We start from the raw sequence: 10,335 nt of genomic DNA, 5'->3' as shown, positions 1-10,335 counted from the left end.
GCCAGCAGCCAGCGAGGGCGCCGCAGACTCCTCCCCGCGCCACTCCGCCACTCCGTGATGTCAGGCTTTCCTGTTTGTGCCTGGGAGCGCACGCTCCGCTCCTGCAGCCCCAGGGATCAAGTTAGCGGGGAATGCTCGCCCCCGCTCTGCAGGTGACCCGCTTCTCCCCGGCGGTCACCCGGTGCCAAAAAAGAATCTGGTGCGGTCTAGGGGACAGAAATGTATCTTCTCCCTTCGCTAAAAGAAATAAAGGAGGAGGAGTGCAAGTAGGATGGGAGGAGAGGGTTGGAAAAACGTGTTATCTGCCTGTTACCTATGGAATGCTGATTAAATCAGGGCGGCCCCATGAGTGAAGCAATACTAGAATGCAGAAAGTTTTTTCATTAAGGCAAAAGAAAAAGAAAAAAGGAAGGAAGGGAGGGAGGGAGGGAGGGAGGGAGAAAGAAAGAAAGAAAGAAGAAAGAGAGAAAGAAAGAAAGAAAGAAAGAAAGAAAGAAGAAAAAGAAAAGAAGAAAAGAAAGAAAAGAAAAGAAAAGAAAAAGGAATTGCTCAGAGGCTGTACCAGAACCTGTGCCCGGGTATGAACCCTGGTCTGCATCATCATTCTACACACAGGCAATTACTCTGGACTCTACCATCCATTACAAACCATAGGTCATCCCACAGTACCTGGCCATCGTGGGAGGGAAGGCAGAAAAGGGTTTTGCTGGGACTGAGTGAGTGGAAAGTGGGTGGGTGAGTTTTTGTGAGTTGTCACCATCTCCAGTTGTCTGAACTGTAGGGACACAGCAGGATAATAGCCACGGGGGGAAAGCCGTTCATGGAGAGCATGCCAGAGGGAGTTTTGTCATAACAGAAAGATCTGCTCTCAGGACAAAAGATTATGGCCATTTTTAGACTCCATGTTAATAAATCAACAGCACGATACCAGAGGATAATGGAATCAAACTTGGGCACATTATGGAATTCCATGCCAATTACAAAACCCTTAGGGCTCATGTCTTTTACACTATTCACCCCTAAATGAGTTTAATCGCCTTTTGTTTTGTTTTTAAAGATCTCTCACGAATTGCCATGGTAAGGCATAAGGTAGGCCCTGGTTAATAATAAATATATCACGAGCTGTTTGAAAAGCTAGAGAATCAAGTGTTCTGATGTTCCCAGGAAGGCAGAATAATGACACAGTCCATCAAGGAAAAACAAAGGGCATTAGGACACTTGGGGACATCTTGGAGTCACTCAGCCATGGTCTCCTCACCCAACCAGAACCTCCAGGGCTCAGTAACTGTGGAGACAGGAAGACCAGATCCTTCTGTGAGCACCAGGACAAGGGCCCCAGAGTCCTGAGGAAAATCATGTGGAAGCCCAACTCCCTGCTTTGTAAGTCATCCTCAGGCCCCCGGGCTACCCCTGGAGAACCTATTCAGTGACTCTAAAGACCACAAGATGTACCCCTGGATTAATTTCACCGTCGCTGCAAATTTGAAGATGACTGAAGATTTTCTACTTCGGGGATATCAAGTCGTTTATTTGCCCTGACCCCTTCCAGGAAGCCTTCCTGGACAGGGAAGCTAATAACTTCTCCCTGGCTGGCCACCTGGTGGGGAAAGAGAAAAGGACAGACTTCGAGCAGACCCAGCTTCAAATCCACACTCACATGAAGGCAGAACTTTGGCTCTACTTCCTTGGGCGTTAATTTCCTCATCTGCAAAGTGGGACCAACATCTACCTCATGGCGTTTGAACAGGATTAAATGAAATATGTTTGCAAGCCTTCTAGCACATGGTAAGTGACCAAAAAGAGTCCCATTCCCTTATTATTGTACTTCCTCCCAAACTGTATTTTCCCAGACTCACTGAAGTTCTGTATGCATGCCATGTAGGGAAATCTAAAATGATGTCTTCTCGCTGAACTTATCATTTCAGAGAGGTTTTCCCAAGAATAATTACTTGTATTTATACCTGATAAAGAATGTGATTTTGTCCAAATGCTGATAAAAAAAGAAAAAGGCTGGTTGTTGGTTTTTTGTTGTTATTGTTAATCCTCTCCTGAGCATATTTTTCCACTGATTTTTAGAGAGAGTGGAAGGGAGGGGGAGAAACAAAGAGAGAGAAACATCAATGTGAGAGAGACACATCGATTGGTGGCCTCCCGCACATGCTCCCACCGGGGCAGGGACAAGATCCCAACAGAGGTACCTGCCATGCCCCTGTGCTCTTGACCAAAATTGAACCTGCGACCCTTCAGTCCATGGGCTGATGCTTTATCCACTGAGCAAAACTGGCTAGGGTGAAAAAAGGCTGGTTTTATGCTAGATAGAGCAATCTAGTGTTGCAGTTTATAATTCTTAAAATATTTATTTTTAAATATTTCACCTGCAGGCAGCTCTGTCAGTGTTACCTTCTTACACACACCTTTGGGTGAAATACTCCTAGTCATAATGTGGGAAGGATAAACCAACAAGTCATTTATAACTAAGTTTGAATTTATTTATCAGATTAGTGTACCCATGACCTAGCATGATCCTAAGATAACAAGTCAAGTTTTATTAAAAGGAGATCAATAAGGTTTTATAGTTTTTAGTGTACAAGTCTTTGATCTCCTTGGTTAAGTTACTCCTAAGTATTTTATTTTTGATGCTATTGCAAATGGGATTTTCTTAATTTCATTTTCATTGTTAGTATACAGAAATGCAATTGCTTTTTATATATTGATTTTATAGCCTAAATCTCCATCAATAGATGAATGCATTAAAAAAAATGTGGTGTATACATACAATGGAATATTATTCAGCCTCAAAAAACAAGGGCATCCTGTCATATGTGACAACACAGATGAACCTTGAGACATTATGCTAAGTTAAATGAGCCAATCACAGGACAGAACTGCATAATTCCATTTATATGAGGTATCTATAGCATTCAAACTCATAGAAGCAGAAAGTAGAATGGTAGTTGCCAGGAAAAGGAGGGGAGGGGAAATGAGTTGCTGTTCAATGCATATCAAGTTTTAGTTATGCAAGATGGAAAAATTCTAGAGATCTACTGTACATCATCATAGTTAATAATAAAGCACCTAAAAAGTACTTGGAATGTCAGAAGCCTTGAATAAAAACGTATCTCCTCCCCCCGCCCCCATCCTCCCATTCTTTCCCTTTAATGTAAATCTGTGTTCATTTACTGTTCTTGGTTTGCAATGCATATCAAGTTTTAGTTATGCAAGATGGAAAAATTCTAGAGATCTACTGTACATCATCATAGTTAATAATAAAGCACCTAAAAAGTACTTGGAATGTCAGAAGCCTTGAATAAAAACGTATCTCCTCCCCCCGCCCCCATCCTCCCATTCTTTCCCTTTAATGTAAATCTGTGTTCATTTACTGCTCTTGGTTTGCAATCTGCATCTGCCGGTTGTTTACATGTTTGCTTGGGTAATAGCTTGGACTGCATAACAGAAAAGAGTGGGCAGTGTAAGAATAATGGATATTGTACTTGGATATATAGGGTGAAAAACTTGTCTTTTTTTTTTTTTAATTGACTTCAGAGAGGAAGGGGGAGAGAGACATCAATGATGAGAGAGAAAAATTGATCAGCTGCCTCCTGCATGCCCCCTACTGGGGACAGAGCCCACGACCAGGGCCCTTGACCAGAATCAAACCCGGGATGTTTCAGTCCACGGGCTGACACTATCGGCTGAGCCAAGCCAGCTGGGGCTAAAAAACTTGTCTTGAAGACAGCAATATCAGCATGGGATGGTAAGAAATGGGAAGGCCTTGGTTCTGTCCTCAAACTCATTGCTGGACTATAATGTCCTATGCCCAATGAAAAGTTTGGCAAACGGTCCTAAGAGATCAATAATAATAACACTAACAACAACAGCCAAAGCAGCTAGGTGAAGAAAGCTAAATACGTGAGAGGTCAGGATTTCCCCTCCACACCTTCAGGCTGCTGAGTGCCTGTTGCCTCTATATGCCTGCAGCCTTACCTAAAGTGATGAGTCTGAAAACCTTTCCCACTTTTGAATAGAATTGATAATAGCCATTTGGCAACATTTTATTCAGAAACTATACCTTCAGCTATCTGTATGTCCCTAAAAAACTTTTGATGGAGGACATAAGCAAATAAATGTTGCTTTTTTACTCCTTTACCCAACAATATTCAGGTATTGTCAAAAGGCAGACTACTGTTCTTCAGGCCTATGGGCTATGTTGCTCACCAATATACTTCATGTTCTGCTCCCCACTATCAGCTGGGCAGCCTGCTGGAGTGGTTTCTAGCTATGCTGACTGGGGTTGCCCTGTGTACCCACTCTTCTCTTAAATTTTCAACCTTGCATTGCAAAGGGCAAAGATCCAGTCATGTTTGGTTAAAGATGAACAGTCCTCACCCTGGCCAGGTGGCTCAGTTAATTGGAGTGTTGTCCCATACACCAAGAGGCTACAGGTTCAATTTCTGATCAGGGCACATACCTAGGTTACAGTTTCTATCCCCAGTCGGGGCATGTATGGGAGGCAACCGATCAATATTTCTCTCTCACATTGATGTTTTGTTTTTTCTTTCTTTCTTTCCTTCTTTCTTCCTTCCTTCCTTTCTTTTTTTCTTCCTTTCTCGCAAATCAATAAAAAATATCCTCAGGTGAGGATAAAAAAATGTACAGTCCTCTAAACACTCTTTAAGCAATAGGGAGTTGCTTCTATTTTCTGAGGGACCAAAGTAATTTTATTAATTATCACAGAGATACTCTAAGGTATAAATTAAAATCTCAATGCTGTTATTAAGTTCTATTTAAGGAAGCAACTCACAAGCCAATGTTAGATGCACCTATTACAACTAAAGAAGAGGCTGCCCTGGGTAGAAAGTGGAGAAGGAGGAAACATAAACATAGCCCTGACAGATGGCAGGCCAAAAGCAGGGGACTCCCCTGGTCATGATGACAAACATTTTACCAATAGTTGGTGGTTACTTTTAATTGTTGATGATGCTCCCCTGAGGAGGAAGTTGGTTACTGGAATACTATGTGTAACTTGGACTAATGAGTATTATTCCTCATATAATTATAGATTTCTGTAAAAGAAAAAGGACAGCTAGAAATCTGTTCCCTTGATTGAAAACATATAACAGTCAGCTCAGACATGAGGCCAGGTCTGTGTTATATATAATAAAACATTCTGCAAAATGGAAGATAGGGACCTGATGCCATGAAGACTTTGACCAAAATTACAGAAGGACGCACTGGGCAATTAGCCAAATCATATGTTGTTTTGGGCTAAAGGAACCTACTTTTTCCATAATAATGGTATTAAAATGGTACTGAAAAGCCAAATAAGTTAGAACCACTATAAGTTAGAGACTAAACGTGGTGGCTTTGAGTCCTAGATGCATCACTTCTCTCTGAGATGAGGTGTCTAACATCTCTAAGCCTATAAAAAATAGGGATACAAACACCTTGGCTCATAGTGAGAATTAAATAAGATAATCCACACCAAACCCTTAGCACAGTATCTGGCACCATGGTTACTACTCAGTGTTGTCTAGTAGTAGTAGTCATCGTCATCGTCGCCTTGAACATATCCGGCTCCCCCCATCACAGAGCCTTTACACATGTGATTCTCCCCTTTGGGGACATCCCTCCCTCTTCCCTTCTCCCACCCTAAGATGTGCTCTCATGGCACCATGTTCCTCTCTTCGTAGCTCTATCACAGTTGTAATTTTACATTTAATTGTATGATTATTTGGTAAATGTCTGTTCCCCCAAACCCTGCAAAGACAGAGGAAATGTCTGGTTTTTTTTTCTCACCACTGTATTCTAGCAGCTCACACAGTGCCTAGCACAGAATAGATGCTCAACTATTTGATTGACAGCTAAATATGTAGATAAATGCCATGCTATAAATTCAGTAAGTGCTTAGTGATTGTTGTTGAGTCATATAAATGAATCACTCAATATTGTCTCCACCTCTAAGTTGCTTATACTCTAAAAGTAGAGAAAGGACATAAAGCACATAAGTGAAAAATGGACTTTGCAAATCCACAGACCAGAGAGTACAGATTAGGAAAGCCGGCAGACTGTGCAATGTGTCACCCAGAGGACACAGAAAATTGGTCAGGAGGCACTCACTCTTAAAGGACTTGCAGATAATTACAGCCTTTAGCAAGGCTGTGTCAGCTACAGCCTTTAAAGAAAAAGAAATATGGACTGGGAGGAAGAGAGAGAGGTCTTCCAGGGGAGAGGATGGCAGGTCCAAAGATGATATTTGGTTGGAGAAGTGGCTCATACACTCCAAGGAAATGAGGTTTGGATAAAGTAGTTGGTTGGTGGAGATTCTTGAATTTTTCTGAAGAGGACATTGAAATGATAAAGCAGAGTGTGAATAAGATGATTCTAATAATTTCCCATAGGTTGGCTTAGAGGGAAGAAAGCATGGAGGTAGAGTGAACTGACAGGAAGCTGTTGGAGTAGTGGACATGCCAAATATTTAACACCTAGGTTGAGACAAGATTTGAAATAAAGAAATGAATCTCAGTGATTTTTTTTAAAAAAAATTGATGTTACAACCTGATGATAGGCAGTATATTGCAAGTAAACAGGAGGGGAAAGAGATTTGAAATAAAGAAATGAATCTCAGTGATTTTTTTTTGAAAAATTGATGTTGCAACCTGATGATAGGCAGCATATTGCAAGTAAATAGGAGGGGAAAGAAAAAAACCTACAAGGTTTTAAGGCTGGGACACTGGGATTGAAGTGGAGACATGAAAATAAAGAAAAAGCGGGGAGGGGGATTCTCTGCTTTGGGGAAAAAAACATTACAAGTTCAGTTCTGAGGAGAAAGAAAACAGAGATATTGAAGAGTGATCAGAAGGAAAGATAAAGACTAGAAATGAAGAACATTAGTTGCAAGTTGGTATGTATATAAGGAAGTTGTTTGAAACCATAAATCATATGATCCCTTCTCAGGGGAAGAGAAACAGAGTCTCTAGGCACCCACAGATGAAGAAGACCAAACAAAATTAAGGAGAGAGAAGAGCATGAGGAAGAGAAGAACACAGAGGGCTTGAGTTGTGGAAATGAACTCAGAAAGGAAAGCTCATGCAATTAAAAGTTCTCCAATGCTAAAATCAGTCTTGGGATATAGTCAGTGGACTTTAGAATACTGAAAAGGATGAGATTTACCTTGTGTTGCTATCACAAGAAATTATACATACTTCAAGAGGACGTCCCCTGTTTAAAAGCATAAAAAAGGGTTTTTTTTTATATTATGGCTACTTATTCTATTCGATGACAATCTTCAATAAAATGTAGCCAAAGTTAATTGAAAGCCTTAGTGTGGTCAGTTACATAACACCAGAATTGCTGAATAGCTTAAATGCAGTGTTTTCCCAGAAATATTTGTCTTTTGGATGAAACCATGAATGGAAAGTTTCTGCCTTAAAGGAGAAGTTTTGAGAAGGTGGAGAGAAAAGAAAAACATATATAATGGAAATATAACTATAACAATAATTAACCAAAACGCTACAAATATTGGTAACTATTCACACAGGGACAAGCAAAACAGAAAGAAGAGTGAACTTTACCACTTTAGAGAGTTGATTGTTGGTTGTATATCATGTCTTCTTAAAAATCAGAAAATATCTCATATAATGCCTTTGCCAGGAACAATATTAGACAGATCTTTGGTTCTTCTGATTTTCTTGTTCAACTGGCAGAATCAAGTCAGACGAATTCATACTGATCCTGTTTTGTCTAAGAAGTAAAGTGAGGTCTGTAGAATGAAAACGTGTTTAGTTTGGGGCTGGAGAAGGGATGTGTCATGACCTTGGTTTATTCAGCTTCTTCTAGTTAGGCAAATAGCTGTTGCTCTGGAAAGCTACACAGAGATCTCACTTCCACCCTGGCTTTTCTGCCCTTCCCCTCCAAGGGGAGGGAGGGAGGGAGGGAGATATATTTTTTAAAATTGTGAGATGGATTGACTCCATCGAAGAAGCCATAGGCCTGAGGCTACAGGAGCTGAGCAGGGCTGTTGAGGACAGGACATTGTGGGAGGGGAGAATTGATGGAGTTGGGTGGCCTTCATCTCAAACCTTAATCATAAAATCTAATGATTTCTCTCCAGAATATCATAAACCCAACAGAAAAGTGCTGTAAAGAAATGATGGTGCAATCATAAGTTATGTGGCCACCTTATAACAAAATAAGTAGTATATTTTTTCTTATAGCCAAATAGGTAATGTGTTTAACATTATTCAAAGGAATTTCTCTCCTATAACTTGCCAGGATGTCCTGCTGTGACGTTCATGTGCCCCGTGCCTGAGGAAACCACACCACCCTTGGTTGAAATGAAGGCTGCACGAGCTTAGCACGAGGACCAGCTGGTATTCTTGGCATACGTACCCAACTCGGGCTAAGTTTTTAGTCTTCCCCACCCGAAAAGGCTTAGGGGTAAAGTGGGGATTGGGAAATCAGCGGAAAACCCCTCAATGTGATTAGTTCTATAAATTTATAGCAGACTCAAGATGCCCTAAGGAGGTCCAAAAGGCCTAGAATCAGTTCCAGGTACCAAAAAGAAATTAAATTCGCTTTGGGTGTAGGTTCCAAAGATTTCCAAACAAAATTAGACCTGCTAGGATTTTTGCATGACAGTTAACCATGTGGACAAGGATATCGTCCTTGGATGGTGGAGCAGCAAGATAGACAGAGCCTGGCCATGGCCATCATCTCACAGAACAAAGCGGCCATATACCAGCCTTGGACTGCCTGTCTCTGGACCATTTCATGAGAGAGAGAAATAGAATTCCTTCTTGTTTACATTGTAGTGAAATGGGCTCTCTCTGTTACATGCAGCCAAATCTATATCCCTGTTAATACATCTGTTAAATGGAACAGAAATCAGTAAAGGTAAGAGAGTCACTTTAGCCAAAGGCTAGATCATAACTCTGAAATTTACTCTGATGTATTCTGATTCTGAAATTATTCTAGGCTCTGAAAAAGAGTTCTTTACCTACTTATTATTGACTCAATGAATATGCAGTAAATATTTGCTGAGTGTCCACTATATATATCAGGCACTGTGCTAGGCAATACAGAAATAAATTTTGACAAGACAGTTGTGGTGCTAACAGATTAGAGAGAGAAACAGACAAAACATGCACATTACAGTATCATAAATGCTGAGAGAAAGGTTGCTATTGGAGTATACAAGCTGAGCCTATAGGATTCAGGAATGCTTCCCAGAGAGAATAATCTTGAAAGTGAGTTCTGAAAGATGTGATGGAATTAGAAATAGCACAGGGAGGGGTTGGGGGTGAGGGGCAAGCAACCAGGCAGAAGGAACAGAATAGGGGAAAGCCCAGGACTCAGATTGAACAGACTCCTGGGCATGGCCCACTAGCTCACCAAACATACCGCTCTGACTCCAGGCAACCCTGTGAATGAGTGACATGCCCAATGTCCTGTCCTCAACAGCCCTGCTCAGCTCCTGTAGCCTCAGGCCTATCGCTTCTTCGATGGAGTCAATCCATCTCATATTTGGTCTTCCCTTTTCCTACTGCCTTCTGTTTCCCCAGGATTATTGTCTTTTCCAAAGAACCCTACCTTCTTATGTGTCTGAAGTAGGACAGCTTCAGTTTTGTCAGTTTAGCTCCAGGACCTACTAGTTCTTCTGTCTAGCGGTCCAGGGTATCCATAGAGCTCTCCTCCAACACCATATTTCATATGAATCCATTTTTTTCCTATCAGCCTCTTCATTGTCCAACTTTCACATCCTTACATAGTAATTGGGAATAGGCTGGTACTGTATGTTTTTTCCCCAAAAAAGAAGTTAGTACTATATCTTCACTTTGTGAGTACTAATTTGTCGTAATAGTATAATATACTAACTGGATATATGTCCCTTGGACACATGAAGTATGCTTTTGTTTTGTTTTATGTAATCCCATTATCCCATAACTAATCCTCTGTGAAGGCTCAGATAAATAAATGACTATTTTAATGACTTTAACAGAGCACATCCTATGTGTGAGGCACTGACCTGCACGGTACATACTGTTCCTGGGTCCAAAGTAAGGGAGGCAAAGAAGGAAATGAGCAAAGTAAGCAGGCAAGAGGGAAGAGCATTATTTCGGGCTTCTATGGAACCAGCCAGACTCTAAATTCCAAACCAGATTGTGAGTGTTACAATTGGTCCCACTTAGAATGGCCATCCTAGCACATCCCAGGTAAGAGTCTGGCACATGTTGGGGGCAGGATGGGAGGCCTTCTCTCATGTCCCAGCTTGGAAATACTCAATGTTAGTGCTATCCCTGACCAGGGAACGGGAGAGAAGACCAGAGAGTGGGATCT

At 41.3% G+C, this 10,335-nt stretch overlaps 1 protein-coding gene and 1 long non-coding RNA gene across 3 annotated transcripts in view; one reads left to right on the top strand and one right to left on the bottom strand.

The window, feature by feature from the left end:
• Positions 1-10,335, bottom strand: part of LOC102256657 (ral guanine nucleotide dissociation stimulator-like 1) — a gene marked incomplete at its 3' end in the record, with an annotated part of 176,593 nt that overhangs the window by 61,577 nt on the left and 104,681 nt on the right. The window lies entirely within an intron of this gene.
• LOC102255853 overlaps positions 526-10,335 on the top strand; it is a 16,819-nt gene continuing 7,009 nt past the window's right edge. The window contains exons 1-2 of one of the 2 annotated variants that reach the window (XR_001359654.1): positions 526-1,785; positions 8,272-10,211. This is a non-coding gene — a long non-coding RNA (uncharacterized LOC102255853). The remainder of the gene's footprint in view (positions 1,786-8,271; positions 10,212-10,335) is intronic. The other variant, XR_001359655.1, reaches the window with a different exon arrangement.

The sequence above is a fragment of the Myotis brandtii genome, unplaced genomic scaffold (genome assembly GCF_000412655.1).
Source record: "Myotis brandtii unplaced genomic scaffold, ASM41265v1 scaffold678, whole genome shotgun sequence".
Taxonomy (NCBI): domain Eukaryota; kingdom Metazoa; phylum Chordata; class Mammalia; order Chiroptera; family Vespertilionidae; genus Myotis; species Myotis brandtii.
This window is presented reverse-complemented; position numbering and strand designations above follow the sequence as displayed.